At 35.1% G+C, this 24,346-nt stretch overlaps 1 long non-coding RNA gene and 1 pseudogene across 2 annotated transcripts in view; one reads left to right on the forward strand and one right to left on the reverse strand.

The window, feature by feature from the left end:
* LOC143258485 (tyrosine-protein phosphatase non-receptor type 9-like) overlaps positions 1 to 18,993 on the reverse strand; it is an 80,586-nt pseudogene extending 61,593 nt beyond the window's left edge. Inside the window, exons 1-3 of the transcript XR_013032314.1 lie at positions 18,801 to 18,993; positions 3,584 to 3,673; positions 12 to 155 (exon numbers count right to left, since the gene is read on the reverse strand). The product of XR_013032314.1 is annotated as a tyrosine-protein phosphatase non-receptor type 9-like (transcript). The remainder of the gene's footprint in view (positions 1 to 11; positions 156 to 3,583; positions 3,674 to 18,800) is intronic.
* On the forward strand, positions 18,333 to 22,752 carry LOC143258486 (uncharacterized). The gene is made up of 2 exons (XR_013032315.1): positions 18,333 to 18,561; positions 22,568 to 22,752. It is a non-coding gene; the product is annotated as an uncharacterized LOC143258486 (long non-coding RNA).
* The last annotated feature ends 1,594 nt before the right edge of the window (positions 22,753 to 24,346 follow it).

Below are 24,346 nucleotides of genomic sequence, written 5' to 3' on the forward strand. Positions count from 1 at the left end.
ACTGTTCTGACCTCATGCACTTCATATAAAGCTAATGCTCTGTGAACATCAAATTTTCTGGCCATCATGAACTTGACAGCTGTATTCCATGACAGGGGTCCAGCATTCCGTCTAAGTCTCAGATCATTAACAGTTTCAATAAACTCTTTTACTGCCTAAACAAAAACAGCAAAAGTTGTTAGAGACTAATGTTATCCTAATCAGCAGGTTATATCAAACTTTAAGTAGCATTTACGTTATAAAAGGTAAACAATGGCTTTTACATATTTATCAATTTTTTCACAACTGATACACCATTTAACTAACTTTAAATATACATGCATTTTTGTACATCAATAAGAGATTGCTAATAATATTGAACCTGTAGTTGATTGTGTAGTTTATTTCATTTGACCAAACAAATGCTATATACTTTCATCATTTTTAAATTTTGTACTTGAGAAATGCATGTAATGTGGCTGCAAATATACTGTCCAAATGATACAAAGTGAAACAAAATAAGCAAACTATAGGCATAATATGCTTTACTTTTATTACAGATAATACTCCTTATCCTATGAAAACACATACAAAGTAGTTTAGTTTATTAGTTGTCCTGTTCTAGCTAGCCTATACATTCCATACTTGTAATAATAAAACAAGTTATGTACATAGTGTTAAAGCTGCAAATACTCTTTTCAGTTGCAGATACCCACGTACATAGTATTGGTTGATTTAGAGCTTTATTCTTAATACTGTAATGTTCTAATACTTTACTTAGCTCAGTGAACATGATGCAACCTTAAAAGATGATACATATTTACTCATTCTCATCACTGTCAATGTGTGTCATAACTTTTTTCAGAAATACATTATTACATAAACTTTTAATACAGAACTTGTCACTTCAAGACAAGGGTCTTCAAACCTTTTTGTACAAGGGCTGGGAGGTAGGTCTTACTGGGCTTTGCAGACTGAAAGGGTTGTGGTAAAATTAAGTAGGGATGGATACATGATCAGAATACATCACTAATTTATTTCTCATGAGAGCATCTATTAAAAATATTTAAGATGCACAATTGTCTTTTGTAGCATTAGTGAGAAGCATAAAACTGGTGCTTTTCTGACAAAATTACACCTATATGAGGTTCAAAGTTAGTACTCCCTATCATCAAACGTGATTGCAAATGCTCATCAGATAAGGATAATCTGTAACTAGATTACATGTACTTTATCTTTGAAAATGTCTTTTCACAGAAATAGTTAGTGCCAAAAACTGAAATGAATCCACAAGTAAAGATTTTTAAATGAACATACTGAACACATGGAAGGCATTTATAGAACTCTATCAATTTCCCTTCTTTGTATTTGTTTTTCAACATGTCATGGATTGCAGATCAATCACTTCCATTTGAACTTCAAGTGGCAGTTCATCAATAACACAATCAAATGTGTTTTGGAAGACCCTTATTACTATTGCACTCACATCAAGATAAGAAAAATGCTCCTTGAACTGTAGTTTCAGGGCAGAAAGGATATCTTGTGCATACCTGTGTAGGAATGGGGACCCACTTTTTGCTTGAAATTTTCACAATATGGAAAGAATTTGAAGCAACTCCTCATCAAGTGGGACTCAAAAATAATTAGATTTTACTGAAATGCTTTCACCTAGATGCACATAGTGCAGATACATGCAGTTTTGCCTTGTAATTAAGATTAAAAGTCTTCAGTGACATGATCAAGTCTACAGAAAAAGGTAATTTCCAAAGCCAGTCACTATTTGTGAGTAATGGTTGGTGGTAGTTCTCTTCATTTAAGAAAATTTCAATTCCAATTCTAAGTTCAAAAAATCATGAAATAACTTTCCCACAGCTAAGCAATCAAACTGAAGTGTGGTAAGACACATTGGGATATGTTGCTTCTATTTCTGCCAAACATTCATGAAACTAATGATGGTTGAGTCCATGCGAGTGAATGAAGTTCATCTTTGAAATTACAGATTCCATGACACCTGACAGATCCAGATATTTTCCACACACTTTCTGCTGATGAATAATGCAGTGAAGAACCATAGGCTTGGAACAACCTGCACTTTCAGCAGCTTTGTAAATTTGTCCAACTAATCCTTTTCCTGCACCATACATTTTTTACCACCATCTGCTGTAATGCACTACAGCTATTTCCATTCCAGTTTGTACTGAATTAGTGATTTTTTGACATCTTTGAAAATGTCCTCACTTGTGGTTGTTCCATGAATACTGTGCACAGAATCTAATTCTTCAGTCTCTTCAAAAGTAATATTGACTCAATGAATAAACAACAGCAACTGTGAAATATCACATATACCTGTTGACTGGTCAAGCTTGATGGAAAAGCACTCAAACTCTTTGGCCTTGTCTTTCAGCTGAAACACAATGCTTCCAATGTCCTCAACTGTACGAGCAACAGTATTCATTGAAAGGCTAATAGTTGTAAATAAGTCTACTTTCTCTGGGAACATTTTTTCAGTTGCTTCAATCACACATAACTTAATTAGCTCACCATCGGTAAAAGGATTTCTTCACTTGGCTAACAGGTGTACCACTTGAAAACTTGCTCTTGTTGCAGCTTCATTCTCAGCTTTCTTCCTTTTAAATACAAACTGTTGTGATGATAAGTTACCTTTGAAGGTTTCAAATCTGCCTAAATGTAGCTTTCCCATGAACTTAGAATAGTTTGATGAGTGTTTGTTGTGTAATGTCTACAAATGTTGTATTGTTTTAGCACTGTGATAGTCTTGTTGCATATTAAGCACAACACTTTGTTACTTGATTCAGTAATGAAGTCCACACTCCAATGTTTTTTAAAAACACAACATTCAGAGTTGACTTTTCTCTTTTCCCCTTGTCTTGACATAATAATTAGGAGTAGCTATAAACTTGAATATAAAGTAAACAGCAGCATTCACTGACACACACTTAGGTAAACTGGGCAGGCACGGGGAAGAAACATTGTTTCAGGCACCAGGATCAATAAGTGAGATGATGCAATACTATGTAATATGATGTTTTCCAGCAAATAGAAAAGTGTATTGCATTTAGGTTGGATTTTACTCAATTATGTTTTATTTTTTATTTTTACATCATTAAAAATGAAAATATCATTATATCATCTCATTACATGTCAGTGGGCCGTATCACAACTAGATTGGCTTTTGCTCAATTACATTTTATTTTTATAATATTAAAAAAAATTATATTACTACTTTAATAAACTGTTGGAGGGCTGGATAAACCAAAGTCTTGGAATGGATGAGGTCTGGGGGTGTAGTTTAGAGATTCCTGCTTTGAGATATAGTGCTTAGCAACAAAAGTTTGTTAAATAGATAAAACTGAATAAACAGGTTTACAGATATACAGGTCTTTCTGATATTGTGGTTCATTTTAAATCTAAATTTTCTGAACTAAAACTTTCTATTTAATGATGGAGGAAAAGTGAAATAATTCTATTTTTTCCAAAACTTCCAGGCCCTATATAGACAACATTTATTAAAAAATGGTTAAACTTCAGCATCAAGGACAAATAGCTAACTCGACATTAAATCATAAAAAATGTGGCTTCTCACCTGTTCTTCACGAGATGTCATATCTTCCATGTTTTCCAGCAGTATCTCAGCAGCAGGTTTTACACAAATTCCATAACTTGATTAATGAACCTGTGATGTAGAAAACACATAATTGCATGCAAGTTTTATACTGAAAAATTAAAATATTTTGTAAACATTCTTATAACTTTACATTACACACTATAGATTTTATTTCAGAATTAAGCTAATCAGATATTGCTTCTAAATGTTTATTAACTTTTTACCCATTATGAACTGCACCTTGTTCTGCTATTAAATTTATATTAATTCAATTTGGCCTTAAATGCTTAAACTGTGTCATGTTTTTATTTTACATTTACCCATGCTTATATAAATGGATACAACTGACACTTTTTTCACCTCATAAGTATTTTGAAGTGTGTGTGTAAAGATATTAAAAAAATAAAATTAAACTAAAATATTACAGTCTGCTTGTGAATACTGATACCATAAAGTCAAAAGTGTTAAGATTTTGTATCTGTCAGTTCAAGCTTTGCAAGCACTTCTTGCACTAGTTAACAGAGGGTAAGAAGCAAGAGTAATAAGAATCAAGAAAAAAATAAAACCAGGCTAGTTCAAACCACAATATACAGAATCTCAATCCTAGTTAAAAAAACAAACAAACTGTAAAAGACCCATCTACAGATGTGAAAGTGGGGGAAAACTAAAATAGATGTGCTTCACAGTGTATAGTGGGTATGGAGTGAAGACCATATATGGCTGGTCAACTCCTGTCCAAAATCAAGTGGCATTGGGACAACAACATACAACCTATGGTAAGAGGAGGGTTCACATTGTTTTAAACTCAAGTTAAGTTGAAGAAAATTATACTCTTCAAATAGTATATACATAACTGGGCACATGTGCACAGATCACAACCATTGATATATCCATGAAACCAACATCCGAATGATGACCAGAAGAGATGTCCCAATGTGGTAGATCAAATCAAACTTAATCCAACTGATCCTTTACAGCACATCAGCTGCCTCAGGTTGGAGAAATGCTCAAAGCAAAGCACTAGAGGGAGAACCTTCACCCCAACAACATCATTCTCTTGGATAGAAGTGTACAGAATTTGGAGCACGTGTGTGTGTGTGTGCATGCACATGCAATATCAACCTCAGGATGCACTATACACAGGTGGAAAACTACAAAATTTGAGTTTGGATGAGTAATTACAATCAACATTTGAGGATTTATGTTGACTGGTCAAGCTCTAATCCAAAATCATTCATTGGAAAATAACATACAGATGATGGTAAGAGGAAGAATCCCAATCAAAGGGTTAAAATGCAATGTGACAGATCTACACCAAAGCAGCAGCATCTTTCTGACAGGACCACATAAAAGTTGGAGTGCAATGCCACCTTCTGGGTCTCATCACATAGAAATGGATTATCTCTATGAAAAATATGCAACCTCACCATTCAGAAACTGGAATGCAACATCAATCTCTGGGTTCAACCACACATAGGTGGACATAGGACTGAAGAATCACATGCCATCTATACCAGCAGATCATCCTAACCTCGACTGACTGGAACCCATCATATTCAGCAGGACTCTCCATAGTACACCACCCCAGGGGGTTGGATTTGAAAAGTGGTAAGAAATGTCATACTTCACTAGAAGAAAAGGAGATAAAATGCTGTGGAGAGTCCACCAGAGGAACAGTGACATCAGAGATAGTGTAACAAGTGAGGACAAAAACCCTTTTGTGAAAAGCAGACTAACCCTGATTTATTCATTCAAAGTGATGGGTAGCTAGATATCCCCTTCTGCTTTATCATGTATGTCCATGGGTAAGTGTGGTCCAGAATGGAGATATTAATGAAGCAAATGTATTGCAAGGAAACCTATTAGCAATTATGTGGAACACCTCATCTCAACAGTTTGTGTTGTTGGCTGAACTGTGCAAATTTAAGACATAAGTAGCAGGACCCTAAACTAAAAGAAACATGCCACTGAAAAGGTAACTTACTCAATCACAGCCTCACTGAAATTTGAAGGATGCCGAAATGCGGGTGGTACACCAAAGGGGAAAAAACAGCCACCCAATAAAAAAATTTCCTCCAACAGTTTGTTTTTGTTATTATGCACAAAGCTACAAAAAGAGCTATTTGCACTCTTTGTACCACTGATATCAAAACCCAGTTTCTACCACTATAAGTCCAGAGACATACCACTGTAGCATTGGGAGGGGGACTTCCTCCAGCAGATGAAAGAGGGGGGACACCAGGAAAAAGTGAGATAAAGGAAGAAACAGAGAGGAATATTTCAATCTAATTTGTTGCCAAACTCATCTTGTAAGAGTAGAAGGGTAAAGATTATGTACAGAGAATTGTTGCCAGGGGATGAAAAGGCAGTTAAGATAGCCACAAAAGGAAGCCATGAAAGAAATATAACAAGGAAGAGCTTGAACATAATATAAAAGTCTATCTGGATTCAACTGAAAATAAAAGTGGTAAACAGATGGAAATGAAATCAGCAAGAAGGAAGAATGTCCTTCCTGAGTCACCAAAGTGGAATGTGGTAAAAGAGAAGTGACATGTCTAGATAATTCAGATATCCTTGTCCAGGACCTGATAAATGCCAGGCATGAAGTTGGAAGGTATGAAAGGTGGGATGATGGACTGGTGTCTGAGGTTGATGGAGTGAGTAGGAGAGACAACAGAAAGGTAATTTTAAGTTGAAAGAGATAAAAAAACCTAGGTTGTGCAGTCAGTAAATTAGCAATGAGAAGCACTTGGCATAGATGATTAAAATCACCCTGGGATGATAAACATAAATGTACCAGATGGTCCAGTCCTGGCTCTGAAGAAATTGGAGACCAAAAAAAGGGGAAACTTTGTGTTGAGAAAAGTGGCAAATGCATTCTGATTGTATAGCTATTAGAAAACCTAAGGGTAAAAAGACTGCTGGGAGGGGGGGATAAAATCTGTATGGTCTTCAAAGATGAGCTACCATGAAGTTGAAAACATCTGGAACATGACACGCATGAAGATGTATTCCCAACATATTGGCCCAATAAAGAAGTTCTAACATTCAAACATACATGGAATGGGTGCCTCCTTGGTGATTAATACAAACTGCAATTGTAGAATTGTACAAAAGGATCATGATGAGTCAGTTCTGTAGAATAGGAAGAAAATAATCCAAAGCATGTCATGCTAACAGAAGTCTTAAGATGTTAATAGGAGAAGACCTCTGAAACAGAGACCATTGTCCAGAAGCCTCTTACTTGTCTTTTTGATTAAAAAGTCAAATAACACAATATTTCATATTAATTAGTTGTTTATTATTTACTTCAAACACTTTTTCTATGATTGATAATGGTTGAATATTGTTTTCACTTTATGCATAGTTCATTCAATTACACATTCAAATCTTATGAACAGATCAACAATGTATTAACATCCTTTAAAAAAATCCACTTACATAATTAGCAATGATTAAACTGAATACTTCCTTCATTAGCTTTTATTAGTTTATTTTTCTGTTGATAATGCAAATGAGCAAATGTTCATATTTCATTTAAAAAGTGGATCTTTCATAGTTTTATTCTTTGAAACATAATGACTAATAACACCATGTAACACAAATTTTGTTCCTGGATAGTGTGTGTTATTTCTTGATTGCTTATGTTGTAAAAGTACATAAAATGGTCATTATTCCCTTCAAACTTTGCTTTAGTGAACTGGAAAATGAAATTTAGAAATTAACCTATTTCTATGTAAAAATGGGCAAATTTGCACAATTTCATTTACATATGAATCAAGATTTACATGTATTTATACTAAAGTTACACAAAAATGAACAAAAATGTTTAGAAGTGAGAAGTTTTTTGAGATTTGTGACTGTAATGTAAATCACTTTCACGTATCAGACCCCAAATATAGTCTCCCACCATGTTTTCGTTATATGCTCCTTGGTAGAGGCGTTCAAAGTCCGGTATATCTTGATGGAAGTGCTCGCCTTGCTCCTCTGAGTATGCTCCCACGTTCTCCTTATATTTATCAAGGATATGGACTTTCAGAGACATCTTGCAGTCCATTTTCCCATAGTTCTTCATCAGAGCCTCAACCAGTTCCACGTAATTTTCGGCCTGTGATCGTCCAAGAAGTCCCGAACCACTGTGACAAAGCTGCCCCAATCTTTTTTTCCCTTCTTACTGAGCTACTTGGGGAATTCTGTGAACTCCAAGATCTTCTTTATTTGTGGTACAACAAAGACACCAGCCTTGACCTTTGCCTCGCACAGCTTAGGGAAGAAGTCTCGAAGGTACTTGAAGACTGCAGATTCCTTATAAAAAGCTGTGACAAATTGTGTAATAAGACCCAATTTTATGTACAATGATGGAAACAACAACTTCTGGAGGTTCACTAGTGGCTCACACTTAACATTGTGCCTCCACACAGAGAACGTGATCCGTTGTGGCCAGTGCTTTCTGTTGTAGTGTGCTGCGGTGTCCCTGCTGTCCCAAAGGCAAAGATAACAGAGATATTTAGTAAAGCCTCCTTAGAGACCCATTAGGAATGTAACCATTCTGAAGTCTCCTGTAACCTCCCAGCCATACTCATCATACTTCAAGCAAGGTTTTGATGCTGTTGTATTCCTCTTTAAGATGCTCGGAATGAGCCAGGGAAAGAGACGGATACTTATTTCCATTATGGAGCAGCACAGCTTTGAGGCTTCTGGATGAGCTATCAATGAAAAAGCGCCACTCGTTCGAGTTACAGGCAATTCCAACTGCCTAACACAGACCAGATACATAATGACAAAAGCAGAACCCATCTTCGTGAGTGAAGAACCTTGAAATTGTCGGTGATACTTCCTCTGACTTGAGACTTGCACACTTTCATCTAACAAATCACACTCCTTGAGCCTAGATGTCAAAAGCTCGGCATTTGACTTTGTTAAACCAAGATCTTTGAGGTCTCTTTGGTTGGGGTAGTATGGGTTTTTCTCACCAGCTGCACCTCTGAAATTGTAATCTGGATCTTCAACACCTACCTCCTCTTCCGATTTGTTGCTCTCTTCTGAGGATGGCTGCTTTCTCTCTGGCAGAGTGGGTACAGGAACCTCAGGGTAGTGCAGCACTGGGGCGATGGATGATGAAAGGTCCGGATACATATAGCAGATGCATTCTTGCCAGCCCGACGTTTGGAAGGGTCCACCATGCAGAAGTAGCAAATGCTTGAGTGTTCAGTGGGTTCATGTCAAATTCTTGGAATAGAAAACTTCATGGCTCTCTTTTCCTCTCTGTACCATCCTGCAAAAGAGCAAAATAAAATTGTTATTATGAAGAATAAATTTATTTCATCCACAACTAATGTATAAGAGGTTCATGCAATATATGTTATGTGATATTTTTTTCTATACTATTGGAAATAAAAAAAAAAGATATTTAAATTTTAAAAGGTCTAAAATTTGTATTTTATAAAATTTTACTATTCAAGCAAGCAAAAATTGTTCGTCTTACCTTTTAAAGTTTTTCTGCAGTGCTCACAGGTAAAATGAGGTGCCCAGGATTTGTCTTGATCCCTGATAGGCACGTCGAAATATGCCTTGTAGTCTTCACACATTTTAGCAGATGCTGTCAGAGAGTACTATTTTGCTCTTGTCTTGATAAATTGGCCATATACATAGCAGAATGCATCTGGTGAATGCTTGCAGCTTTCTTGATGCCATCTCTGATAAAATCAGATAGGTCTATGCATTCACTTAGGCAGCTAGAATTAAAATGAAGTGGTGAGTGGTGAGCTCCTGTACATATATTACTATGGAAATTTCTAGAAAATTCTAAAAGGTTCTTGAAAATTCTCATAAGTTCTACAACATTCTAGAAAGTTCTTTTAGGTTCGAGAAAATTCTCTATCAGCTATTCAGCACTGAATCTACATGGAATGTTCTGGAAAATGGGCAAATTTGAAAAGTTTATTACCCATGTTTACAAAAGCAATGTTTGAAGCAAATAATAGGTATTTTCTATTTACTTTAGGCATAAGCAATTGGGAAATAACACTTTCTGCCCAAGAACAAGAAAAAGTAAAAATTTTGTTACATAGTGTAATCGAATCTAAGTAAAAAAATAAAGTCTGAAATTTGATGTGTAATAATATTATTAAGGTAGTGATATATATGAATCTGAAATTCCAAATCAACCTGATGTCTAAATTATAATCTATTCAGTTAATAATTATCTGGATGAAAGTTATCTTCTAAACTGAGAGATGATATGGAGCTAGAGGCACACCTTATACAAATGAAATTTTGTAAATCTATGAATTCTTTATATGCACACTCATGGTGACAAGTTACTTTAATAGCAAATTACCATGATTCTTTCTTGATGTATGCCATTATTAATGTCTGTATAATTTGTTATTGCATATACTGCAGTTTACACAAGAGGTAAAACAGAGAGGACATTATCGTTTTACTAATAGGGTCATCTGCATCACCTTTTATGTTGCCTTTTTTTCAAAAGACTATCAAGATATTTTTAATAATACTTTAACCATAACACAAAACAACAATGGACCATTTGGTACTTGATGGCAGTCCTTGCACAATTTCCTTTGACAAATGTGAAAACTGAAACCCAGCCTTATTTTCTAGAAGTCACCAACTTCCTTCTTAAACTCCTATACATTGCCAATCTCCACTGTTACTGATGGCAACTCATTCCATACATCAATAGCCTTTTTCGAAAAATGAAACTCTCTTAATTTGACCACAGTTTTTCTTTTCTGAGTCTTATACTTGTGTGCTATTATTTTCACAACAAAGCAGGGAATTATGGAATTCATATCACCCAATGCCCAAGTTAGCAAAAGCTAAGAATCAACAAATTCTATCATTACACTTTGCCTATTAAACTAGTCTTTTGTTTTTCACATTGTTCATTCTATTGCTATAAAAACATTGCTCAAATGTGTAAGCCTAACACATACACTCATTTCAAAAATGTATACTTCCAAACCTCAATCTATATACGCAAAAGTATATCATGTTAAATTCACACAATCTCACACACACAGGGTAAAAAACATTTATATTCATGCAATAATACTACTACACTGTTTTACTTACAGTAGGAATCAGGTAAAATTTAACCACCAGCTCTAGTAGGAATATGCAAGATAATAAAAGTTACCAAAAAATAATAAACCTTTACACATACATATATCAAACATCACTTTAGTTCCTGTTGGCATGAAAATGAGCATTGATTTCTTTATCAATTTTGTATATGGGAGTATTCTACACACAGACTACACTATGGTGCATCAGTTCCAGATAAAAGAAAATGATGAGTTAAAAAACCATGACCAATGCATAGTCTAGTTAAAACAACTTCCTCTTTCCGATCCTTATGGAAGCAAGATGGCCAAAGTCCAATATAGGGTTTTATTTGGAAAAGCTTGTTGTCACGTTGCTTTTTACCAACTGATTGCCAACTGGCACAGAGCCAAGCCTTGAATACAGGCACAGCAGTGATAGTGCCAGAGCAGATAGATTTCACTGCGGAGTGGGCGAGCTCATTCCCACAAATACCAACATGGCCCAACATCCAGAAAAACTGGATAGAAGCAGATGTTAAAAATAACTGGGCCAGTTGGTTTTGAATATTGGCAAGAACAGGGTGTCAACTAACATGAAGCAATTCCAGGGCCAGTAGAGAATTAAGAGAGTTGGTATAAATAGTGCAGTTTGAATGCTGCTTAGCTTCAATGTGATCAAGGGCAAGAGAAATGGCATACAGTTCAGCAGTAAACACAGAAGCTGTAGAGGGGATTCTACGTGCAACCACTGAACCAAAACAAACCATGGCTGAACCCACACCGTCACCTCATTTTGAACCATATGTATAAATAGGAGTGGAAGGATGGTTCAAAAGATATTCAGCAAATAACAGACAGTATTTCCAATCAGGAGTATCTGCTTTTCTCAGATGATTTAAAGATAGGTCACTTTTGGGGACTGTAAGAAGCCATGGTGGGATTGGCTGACTAGAAGATACAGCAATGTTATCCAAGGCAAGACCCAATTCATCCAACTGCACCTGGATACAAAGGCCAAAAGATCGTCTATTCTGAAAAAGTATGGCCCACCGAGGAAGGAAAATACAATCCCAGATGGGATGCTTTGGTAAGGAATGAAGTTTTGAAGCATATAGTAAAGACAGAAGCAAATGGCAAAGGTGCAAAAAAGGTTATTGAGACTTTAGATATAAGCTATAAACTGGGGAAGTGTGGAAAGCCCCAGTGCAAAGCCAAAGTCGCTGATGATGAATGGGTCCAGCATATTTAAGGCCAAAAGCCTGGCACAGCCATAGACCAGTGATCCATAGTCGAGTTTCGAATGAATATGAGCACAATATATCTTCAGCATAGAACATCAATCTGATCCCAAAGTGGTGGAAAAGGGGACATGGAGGATGTTCAGTGCTCTTGTACATTTGACCTATATTTGCTTAATGTGTGGTATAAAGGTCAGCTTACAGTCAAAGATAAGCCCCAAGAACTTTGTCCCAGGGATCACAGGCAGTACAACTTCACCGATATGGAGTTCAGGATCAAGGTGAATACCCCGTATGCAGCAAAAGTGCATGCAAATGGTTTTAGAGAGAGAGAAGTTAGGCCGTTTGCCATGGCCCAATTCAATAAATGATTGAGGGCAGTCTGTTCTCATGTATCTCATGTTCAACAAGTGACAGAAGATGGGAAAGTCATCAACATAGAGCCTGTTTGCAACAGTAAGTAGGAGTTGTTCAGTGATGGCATTAATCTCTATACTGAAAAGTGTGACACTCAAAACACAGCCCTGAGGGACTCCAAGTTCCTGTACAAAAGAATGGGAAAGTGTAGAACCCACACAAACTTGGAATCTCCTGTGCATTAACATTTTTTAAATAAAAATGGGCAAATGGCCACGTAACCCATATATATGGAGGTCTCGCAAAATTCCATACCTCCAAGTTGTATCATAAGCCTTTTCAATGTCAAAGAATACTGATACAAGATGTTGTCCTTTGAGAAAGGCTTTTCTGAGGGACATTTTAAGTCGAATCAGGTGGTCCATGGTAGAGAGCTGTCGTCAGAACCCACACTGGGTGGATGAGAGGAGTTTGTTTGATTTGAGGAATGGACCCAAATAAAACAAGCATTAATAATCCTCTCTAAGGTCTTACAGAGACAGCTCATCAAAGCAACTGGATAATAGTTTGAAGGAATCTTGGAATCCTTCCCAGGCTTAGAGAAAGGTAGGACAATAGCCTGGTGCCAAGCATCAGGAAAAACATTCTCCTGCCAGATTCAGTTAAAAAACAAGCAGAAGAATAGTAAGAGAAGCAGGAGATAGATAATCAGTGATTTCGAGAAAACCCACTTGTAGAGAAATATATATGTAAAAAAGGGCTTAAGTTGTTGTATGAGTATGGCTTCTTTAATTTTGCATTTGTTTATGTTTGTTTCTTTATTTAGTATTTGAGTGCTTTCTATGATTATGTTGTGTTTATTTGACATGCAGTGTTTGAAAACGTGTGAAGGTGACTTTTTATATTCTTTAAATCTGGTTTCCATTTTTCTACTTTTTTCTCCCATATAGAAGTCATGGCAGTTATCACATTGTATTTTATAAATAATGTTGGTGTGATGTTTGTCAGTGTAGTTTTTACATAGTGTAGATCTCAGTTTTGTGCCTGGTTTTTGAATAAATTTGGTATTAACTGGAATGTCTTATTTTGTTACTAGGTTTTGCCAAATGTTGGTTATTTTTTCTGCTGATGTCGGGAATATATGGTATGCAAGCAGTATATGGTTTCGTGATTTTTTGATTTGTGAGATATATTTACTTTTGTTGGTTGATTTTGCTTTATGTCTAGGAGTGTGTATATAATGTTTTCTATGATTTGTGGAGGAAACTTATTGATGTTGATGAAGTATTGTTTTATTTTGTCTAATTCATCATTAAATTTATTTGGTGAGCATAGATTTATGGCTGTGTTTATTTGGTTTCTTAGTATGTTGAGTTTTTGTTTTGTTTCATGTGCTGAGTCCCAAGGAATGTATAGTCCAGTATGGGTGATTTTTTGGTGGATTTCTGTTTTAAATTGTGTATTGGTTCTTGTAATTTTGTGGTTAAGAAATGATATTTGATTGCTTTCTTCTTGTTCACATGTGAAGTTGATGTTGGGATGTACATGTGATTGAAAAAATTAAGTGTGTGTTCTGTAGATGTGAATCCCGCAAACGTGTCATCTACATATCTGTACCAGTTTCGTGGTGGATGTAATACTGTGTTAATTGCTTGTGTTTCAACTTGTGTCATAAAAATATTGGCTAGAACTGGTGATACTGGGTTGCCCATGCTTAGGCCATTTGTTTGTATATAGTTGTGGTTGTTCAAGATGAAGTTTGTCTTCATCATGGTGAATTTTATGAGGGTTTCTGGGAATGTCTATAGATGGGTTAGGGTCTCGGATATAGAGTTCTAAGGCTATCTTGTAGGCTTCAGTGGTTAGAACTTCTGTAAAGAGGGATATAACATCGAAACTGGCCATTAAGGCTTTATGATGAAGTTGATTTAGATTAAACTTGAAATTAAAAGAGTCTTTGATGAATGAGCTGGCTGATGTTACATATTTGGAGAATGCCCATGCTATGTATTTACCAAGATTGTAATTAAACGATTCATATGTGGACATTATTGGTCATTACACAACCCCTTTCAAACATGTGATCAGCTTCCGGTCAGTTACCTCTCTCTTTCTTTGTGAACCTGACGATGACAGAAGAAGGTCAAAATGTTGTTCACTCCTCTACATAAAAAATTTTCTCAACCCAAACGAGCCATTTTTACATATGTATTTCAGGAGATAGATAGCACAGCATTTCATAGTGTACATCATTAGGTTCACCCGATGTACTGCAAAACCAATGAAGAGCCAGTTTGTGTTCCACCAGTGTAGAAGGACAATTACAGTCACAGAGACAATCAGCTCGAAAGGACAGAGGTGTCTGCCCTGCTTGAGTCTTGATGGCCAAGAAGGTGGAGGAAGAAGCAGAATTGCTAGATACCTGGCAAAAGCTTTCATCTTGAATATCGGCAATGCTCTGGGTATCAGCTACTTCCTGGCCATCAGAGAGCAAGATTGAGAGGGGGACAAAATTATACTGCCCACTGACTGACCTTTCGACTCTTGTCCCATATGACTTTGAAACTGGTGGTAGAAGATATGCTGGTTGTGAACTTAATCCAAGATTCATTCTGGCTTTGATGTCTTACCCACCAAGTATGTGCACAGGCCTGCTAGAAAGCTATGCAATGCAAGAGTGTGGAATACCTACAAAAAGTATTCCAGGCCCGTTTATGAGCCTTCCGTACCATGTGGCAGACAGGATTCCACCGCAGATGAGGATATCATGGAACACGTGTCGAGGTTTTAGGAATACACTGAGCAGCTGCTTGTATAATACAGTCAGTTACTGCTGCCACACAATCGTCTATTCATGGCTGACAGATGATGGCAGGATCAAGTTCTGCGAGAGCAGTGAAAGAGGGCCAGTTTGTTTGATCCAGCTTCCACTAGGGCACACAGGTAAGGTGGCATTGAGCATAGCCAGTCTCTCTCAAAATTATAGAAAAATGATTACTGTCTTGTGGATTATTGTCAACCCTCCAAGAAAAATGGAAGAATAGTGAAGGGGAGCCAACTGAGAAGTCAATAGCAGTAAAGGACTGACTAAGTGCATGAAAATAAGTAGAAGAACCAGCATTGAACCACTATGGAGCGACCACTCCTATCAACATCAGCACTTCCCCAGAGGGGATGATGTCCATTAAAGTCCCCCAGGATTAAAAAGGGAGATGGCAACTGTTCAATGAGAGCATCAAGATCTGACTGATCTTAGATCTCTCCAGGTGACAGGTAGAGAGAACAAATAGTAATGGTACGTCCCAAGGAAACATGGATGGCTATGGCCTCCAAGGGATGGTCGAGTGGCAAAGACAACTTTCAAGTTGTTAATATTTCTCTAGCACAAAACACTCACTATTCAGCAGTTGATTCATCAGAGGAAAATTTCATCCAGATGAGAAAAAAAGGTTGTAACCAGAAAAAAGGATTGAGCATGAGATGTAAAGGAATGAAATCCAAATTGGCAGCCAAACTTGTAGTTACAACTTACAGTTCATAAGAATTTTACAGCAAATATTCATTCAATAGTTTAGTCAAGCTGTATTTTTTCTTCAACATGTAGCATGATTGTGGACAAAACTAAATACATGGTTTAGCTAACTAATAAACAGACATTTGCAGTAAACTGTTATCAATGCAATAAGTGTAGCTACCAGTTTGACAGTCAATTTTAATTCTTATAAGTCACATACTCAATCCTTTTTTGGCTGCACCTCACACTTTTTTTTTCCATCTAAGATGTTTTTGATTAGATATCATGACTTCTTGTCACTACATAGCAAGTAAGAAAATGACACTCAATAATGACCAACAATAACTTTAGGATCATAACTCTATTGTCCAGAACAGAATTATACTTTAGAAAACCAACCAGATTCTATAAAATGTATGGTTGTAGTTTTTCCTCTCTAAAACAGTTAATAACTTCCTTCATAGTAATGCAATGGAAACTAGGTTAATAGTTTCTTGTCATCACCCACATACACATGGCACAGATGTATCAAGCATCATTAAGTATGCTGATTGCTTCAGCTAATATCACAAAACACAAAATGTTCTTTAAATTAGTATAATTTCATAAAATGTAGCAAATTTGTGCTTAAAAGTTGGAAATGAATAACAATCATCCACCCACATGATTCTTTTAAAAACTTTAGCTAGAAACTGCTCATCTAATTTGCTTGGCCCAATCACTATATATTTATCTATACATACTTTAACCATATAGTTTTGCTGCTGTAAATCAGCTGTCTTTAATCCAAATGACAAAAACTGAAAAAAAGGTACACTTTTATTCTAAGTGACGCTCACCTATGCATAAGTTATTGGTGTGACACGTGGTTGTACATGTAGTTTACATTTAGACTAAAGTTTACACCTAATTTTAGGTTGTACAGATCTATCAGTGTACAAAATTTGAAAAAAATCATCAAAAGTAATTTTTTAATCAGTGTGAAGAAGAAGAAAAGAAAAGGAAAATATTCAATCAAACTTGAAGATTTTATATATTGTGTATTTCGTTCTAATGGATTACCTTGTAATTAATTAAGTGTGTGAGGTATGGGTTTAATAGAGCACATCCACAGAAAAAATGTGGTAGTTTGGATTACCACAGTCCGAGCTACAGAAATTAGTATACTACTAAAATTTAAAACATTATTCCAGTTAATAACATAGTGTGTCCTGAAGGATATTTTGACTGTACGACACACTGCTGCGTATCTTGATAAAGAAATCATTGAATTACTTTATTCAACATAAATTGTATAAAAAAAACAATTCATTAATATGGCAATCTTAGATGTAACACAGCAAACAAGCATAGCTGTCTTTATACTTCCCAGTTTTTCTTAAAAAGCTCAAAATTAGTGTTACCATCTTGCTCCATTCTATACCACTTATCATCTATTTAGAAAGTAATATTTCCTAAATTTTCATTAACAAAACTGAAAAAGCAAAATTAAGTAAAATATCATTATCATCTCATAATTATCAGATATAAGCTTTCCTTTATCATCCCTCAAAGATCCTACTCCATCCTACCATTTGTTTAATGTTTTAAAGAAATCCTTAGTGTTAATTTTGATACTTTCAGTCAACTTGTTTTTTAACATTCCTTTACTGATCTCCTAATTTCTCATATGACCAATTCTCAAAGTCTTCTATAATTCTGTAAAACTCCTATCACAGTATTCAGTTTAAACTTAAATCTATAATGATTTTAATATTATCTTATAAAATATTTGTGAGCCAATCTGTTGTTTTTACTTTCAACCATCCTTTTTTTTTACCTAAAAGGAGCATCTCTGTCATGAACATTTAAAAATTTTTTTAAACAAATTTCACACATTTGATCAGTATCTTCATTTAATTTAGTTTTCCAATTCACAGCAGTTAATTATTGTTACATCACTTTAAAAAGAATGGTAAAAGGTAATACTTAAGTTTGCAAGGTTAATAGGATAAAGACATCTGATAATTATTTTGTCCTTTATTCTGAAGACTAAATTAAGATTGGAGATATTTAAGATAAGGAAAGACAGGTCAGTTTCCAGTCAAGATATTTTTATTTTCCTCGCAAAATTATTGGCTTACAGAACAAGTTGCTGTCGGTAATGGCAGAAGTCAACAATTTTTGCTTGACCCAAATGTGAGCAGGTGAGAACAGTATCAAAAGCTTAAATGGTCCTGTGCTAAGAAACATGCATTTCATTATTTCAAAATAAATTATCTTCCTTTCCACTCTTTTTTTTTTTTTTTATAATTTGTGTTACCAAAATAATATACAACCAATATTATTACAATGGTATAATTTTATTAACAACCAAGTCAGCAGACACAGCATGTCTTTTTCAAATCATAGTAGCTAGTTGACAAAAACTAATTTTTACTCTTAGAAAGTGAATTCCAGTTGCTCTCAGTCACTCTCAATTTATAAAAACAATGAACAACGTGGAAAACACATTCCTGTGGTTATCCCATTGCATCAGTTCCTGAGCCAATTAAAAAAATGGATCAATGTTTCATTCTGCCCTTTTTAAGAATTTATGCTGTGTTTAATTATATTTTTATCAATTAGCAGTGTCAACTGTATCAATGTCATGTGTTGATTCAAAACTTAATATCGTTATCAACGTATCACCAAGTTTATCAAATTTTTTGTGGTTCCTTACCAAAAACTTCCTCAGAATTGATATAAAAATATGCCATAATCCTACAAGCAGAAGTCCATATTATAAATTCATATGAGGTATGTGTGTTTAAATAATTAATATTAGAACTCTATAAAATTTAAATCCGCATTCGAATAACAAGTTAAGCCTAATAAGTAACATTAGCATGACGTTAGTCTTATCATCCGTGTGTTAGAGGACAATAAATTAGATACAGAGTAATTTTCTATTAAATAACCACATATCGTGAAGCGAGTACATGGAGTGGCTTATTTTATTTTATTGCATGTTTCAAGTTTGCTACTAATATACTTACACATATTATGACCACAAGCATCAGGTTGTCAAACTGCGATGCTGAAATGTCTAATACACCATACTTTCCCACGTCAAACAAAAGTACAATCTGCTTTTCAATAAAATTAGAAGTCGATGAAACTTTTTGAAATTTGAAATTTAGTTTGGTGTAGTAGGGACTCAAGTTACAATTGTATAATATAACCGTCTTTTTTACTAAAAATTAAAAACTAAAATCTTTGAAAATTAGATATATGGGAATATATTTTTATGTAGATGATTCATTTAATCTGACTGTTTTGTAATGAAATGAAGTCCACCTTCTTTACGTCAAATGTTTTGCCTATCTCTTATCACTGTTCAGATGGTCACTTCTTTCAAGTTTGAAAAGTCAACTACCAAAATATTCCATTAATGATGAATTAGATTATTGTCTGAAAACGGGGTTTTGAATCCAGTCTTATCTTCAAAGTTTTTGTTAGAAATATGTATATGGGGTTTTAGAAGCGCACTGGCATTTCGCATTTAGAGTGCAGTATTGCATAATGTTAACCATTCAGAAGAAATTTTCGCTAACCAAAAGTAGCCCCAGCATATTTTCGTGAGAGAACTGTAGGTTTATCTTGCCATTATGCTTATAAGTAGGATGAAAAGGATTAGATTCATTAGTAGGACCTCTTGGTACTGATAAATCTTATTCCACAATAGACCAATTAGTTTTTGATGTGGTTGTTGTTTTGAATTATACATAAAGCTACACAATGGGCTATCTGTGCTTTACCCACCATGGGTATCAAAACTCGTATTTTAGCTTTGTGAGTTCACAGACATACCGCTATGTTACGGGAGGCTAGCTTTTGAAGATATAAGTAATGTTCTTGCCAATTTAAGAATTATATTCTGGAGACTTTATCATCCGTAAAAAAGTTGCACTTTATCAACGTATTCAAAGTCCTAGAAGAACTACTAATGACTCCTTTCAACAAACAGGAAAGTATATATATCTTTCTTTAGGTACATATAGGTATATCTAATTATTTGTAAATTATCGAGTAGGTGTTCCACATTTAATGACGTCTTCTTAAACAAGATGTTTTATTCAATTCTGTTTTTTAAATATAGAAGTTTTTAATAATATTGCCCATGAGCATTCTGTGTGAAACATTGTAATGGTTTGGTTTGTTTTGAATTTCTCGTAAAGCTACTCCAGGGCTATCTGCGCCAGCCGTCCCTAATTTAGCAGTGTAAGACTAGGGGAAGGCAGCTAGTCATCACCACCCACGGCCAACTTTTGGGCTACTCTTTTACTAACGAATAGTGGGATTGAGTGTCACATTATAATGCCCCCACACCTGAAAGGGCGAGCATGTTTGGTGTGAAGGGGATTTGAACTCGCGACTCTCGAATAACGAGTCGAATGCCTTAACTGTCTGGCCATGCCGGGTCACATTGGTGTAAATCTATGTCTTATAAATACTAACTACATGGTAATGTGTAGAAAAACTGAAAGATTAAAAACAGAGAGTGCCAAAGTCAAATAAGATTTTTTTCAAGGTGTTAAAGGAGGTCAAAGACTGTGATGTGTAAACCAAAGTTTAATCTTTGGTAGATCGATAGATAGTGGGCAAGTGCCCGAGGATTGGAGATATTCTAATGTTACTCCAAATTTTGAAAGGTGACTAGAATTGTTCTGAATGTAATAGACCATTAATCTTACTTCTTTACTATAAACAATGCTAGAGAGTCTGAAAAAAGAAGTTTTACAAAACAATTTAGTGAAGTAGAATACCAATAATAAAAGCCATTGGCCCGGCATGGCCTAGCGCGTAAGGCGTTCGACTCGTAATCCGAGGGTCGCGGGTTCGCGCCCGCGTCGCGCTAAACATGCTCGCCCTCCCAGCCGTGGGGGTGTATAATGTGACGGTCAATCCCACTATTCGTTGGTAAAGAGTAGCCCAAGAGTTGGCGGTGGGTGGTGATGACTAGCTGCCTTCCCTCTAGTCTTACACTGCTAAATTAGGGACGGCTAGCACAGATAGCCCTCGAGTAGCTTTGTGCGAAATTTCCAAACAAACAAACAAACAAACAAAGCCATTACGATATGAATTTATAAAAGGGAAATGTTGCGTCGATAGGGGTAGAGGAAACAGCATAATTAGTCCATTTTGTAGCTCTTAATTATACCCCTCCCCCTCTTCCCTTTTTGATAAAGTGCCAGACCAAAGATTAGGTAAGGAAATTACGTCTTTAGGACTTTGGAGAAACTAATTTGTAGAATTGATGTGGTAAAAAATAAAAGGTTGCTATTAATAGAATCCAATTAAACTGAACCCTTGTTATTAGTTAAGTACTTCAGGTGTCAGTGTTTGTACATTTATTTATTTTGATTTATATTAACAATGGTGATAGGAATATGTTTAATTAACTAATTAATAAAGTTTTTGATTACATTAAGCATTTGGGCATTTCTAGTTGTATTGAAGATCTTAATGATTCAAATTAATTGGTAAATCAGATATATATTTGGCAAAGACCTTTAATTGCAGTAAGTACATTTCATTTATCCCAGTTTGTGTTGCACATTTAATACAGACATTAACACATTCAACAGTGTGGCTGAAGACAAAGATTTTGATATAGGTCTTCAGGTTATGAAAATTATGCTCTGTTATTGGTATTAAAGCTAATATAATTTTCTACAGTATTTATATATACACAATTAATAAAAGCCAAAAGGCATAATTATGTCATTTATACAAATCGCATGGTAAGTCTCACTTGGATTTCTTTTTTTTAAATTAGAGTTTTCGTCCTTCATCTAAGAATAGAAGGTATAGCATGATCCGATGGTTCTCGACTCACAATCTGTGGGTCGCGGATTCGAACCGGGTTACACCTACCATTCTCGCTCTTTCAACCGTGAGAATGTTATAACGTGCAGGTCAATCTCACTATGCCTTGGGAACAGAGTAGCCCAGAAGCTGACAGTGGATGATGCTGACCAGCTGCCTTCCCACTAGTCTATCACTGCTAAATTGGGGACTAGATCAAAATTCAAAGCAAATTGAGAGAACATATTAACTTTTTACAAAATATTTGGAGATGAACTTACTGGTGTGATATAAGAAAATAACATATATTTCTTTTTTTTTTCTGTAGTATTAGTGAAAATTCTGAATTTATACCTTGCTCTCAATGTGTAAATATTTTCACATAGCAAAAGAATTATTAAGTTTATCATCTTGTTACGAGTTACCTTTAATCTTCTTTTCATTCTCGAAGTTGGTAATACCTGTTATTCCATGTGGAAAATATTTCTTAGTGCGACTTTGTGTCATAATGTCGATAGCAGAGGTTTTTAATGTGCAAAGAGTAAACTGTACAGTTTAATTGCATGGTAGAGTATGTCGTATTGGGTTCACATGAGGTTTCTTCAAAGCTCAGCTAGAAAGAATTAGCATTTTTAAGTAATAATACCATAAATATCTTGATCGAACCTCCTTCTTGGCAGATGTATCTGATATAGCTCTATAGTTACTTAAGTTCAACTAAACATTACACACTTAGATAATTCTGGTGATAAAAGGGTTAGCTTATAAAGATAATTTAAGATATTTTAACGTTTTTTCTACTAAGAAAGTAGTGTAAGGAGTAAGCTTATTAAAATTTATAAGACTGTTCATCGAATTGATTTCTTTATGTTATATTTTGAAAAACAAACGAATACAACTTTAAGATTTAAAAAGAGAGGCTAGGCTTCAATTATAAAGTTTTCGTTTTTTACAGGATGTTTGACTCATGGAATGAATTGCCGGTCTGCACTGGTAGGATCCAGTACTTTACAGGAATTATTTTAAAGAAGGGAATAAATTATTTTCCGTACAATAAAGAGTGAGTTTAAATTCACATATTTTTCAAGGATGAGTATGGAAGTGCAAGCTGAATGAATAAAATGACCATTGTTATCTGTATGTTATGTTAAAATTGCACTCAATGGTGTAGTGAGAAGAGAGTAGTCAGGCGAAAGTACCCGATCTCCTTTTAAGTGCCTTCAGGAAATCGGCGTTATCATGAATAATAATATAAAGCACACAAACCCATAGGAATAATCTGGAAAACATATTAGAGTGACTTGAAGTCGTCCCAAACACATAAATATACATGTGCCTGGCTAAAGTTTAATTAGCGTGTTATCTTAGGTGTTTCACATGATTACAAGAATTTGAATTGTTTGTATTCAGAATTATATGACTGATGTGGTTCATTTAATAACAATATAAAAGTGATTACAGCTCTGGTTGTTAATCACGTTCATTTTCTGAATTCATTATTTTCCCATCAAGGTATTATGTATGATAATACTATTGTGATGTTAAATAGCTGTTGTTGTTTTGAATTAAGCACAAAACTATACAATGGGCTATCTGTGCTCTGCCCACCACGGGTATGGAAACCCGGTTTTTAGCGTTGTAAGTTCGCAGACATACCGCTGAGCCACTGGTGGCGTTAAATAGCTAGCGATTAAAATTTGTATGCTAATAGTATTATGGCCTTCAATATATTGATGTAAATGTAGTCGTAACTTCATTCTTTCGTTTGGTTGGTTCATTTACAGGCTTGTGCATTTTCTAACTGTGAAGTAGTAGGAAATATTTTGACTATCGTAAAGATAAACTTACTTCAATAACGCTACGGCTGATCACTCAAAGAACGAAGACAAAATACTCTCTGACTGATTAACTCTATCTATGCTTTATCAATTCACTTTGCAAGCTTACTTAGGTAATTGACTGGCTTACTCGTATTTATAATTTAGTTCTTGTTCTACTTTTTTTTTTACAAAATATTTCATCCATTGAGGTCCTATTTGATTAAATCAAAGCAGAAACGGTTCTAATAAGCCTATTTTTGAATACATCAATTTTCTTTGAACTGAAACCGAAATCACCATCCGATAAATCTACTTCTCAGAGCACTTTACTCGGTTTTAAAATGGTGTAGTCAGGAAAAGAACTGTAAGTAGACTGCCTTTTTCGTAAGCATTAAAATATTTGATTTACATTTTTTTCTTTTCAAGGTAACAAAAAATAACTTTATAATACCTACCTTTAACACGCAAACTTCATCGATTATGTTTTGCCGATTCACAATCCCTTACCTCTTATAAATTAAAGTAGTAGTAGCTGTGGTAGTCTTACTGTCAGTGAATACATTGTGATCATGACATAAGTATGTCCCCACAATTACTTACGGTACTATTCAATAAACCAGTAAATTTTGAATGGTTCTTAAACGTCTGCAATCATATAGGACATTTTTGATAATAAGAACCGTGTTTGTCGAAGATACACAAATGACATTTATAACTAAAGTTACGAGTGTTTCTTTAGACAATAAGATATTTTAGTTAGATGACGCCATCTTATCAAATTGAAAACAAAAATACATTCTATATCTTTGATAAACACAGTTTTGGTAGTTTATTTCTAGACTCGGCGCAACCAGAGTACTGAGGTCCCCAATGCTAGGTAGAAATGAAGAGTAGAAATTTCCAGAAAATGCTAA

Source organism: Tachypleus tridentatus, chromosome 8, assembly GCF_004210375.1.
Source record: "Tachypleus tridentatus isolate NWPU-2018 chromosome 8, ASM421037v1, whole genome shotgun sequence".
Classification (NCBI taxonomy): domain Eukaryota; kingdom Metazoa; phylum Arthropoda; class Merostomata; order Xiphosura; family Limulidae; genus Tachypleus; species Tachypleus tridentatus.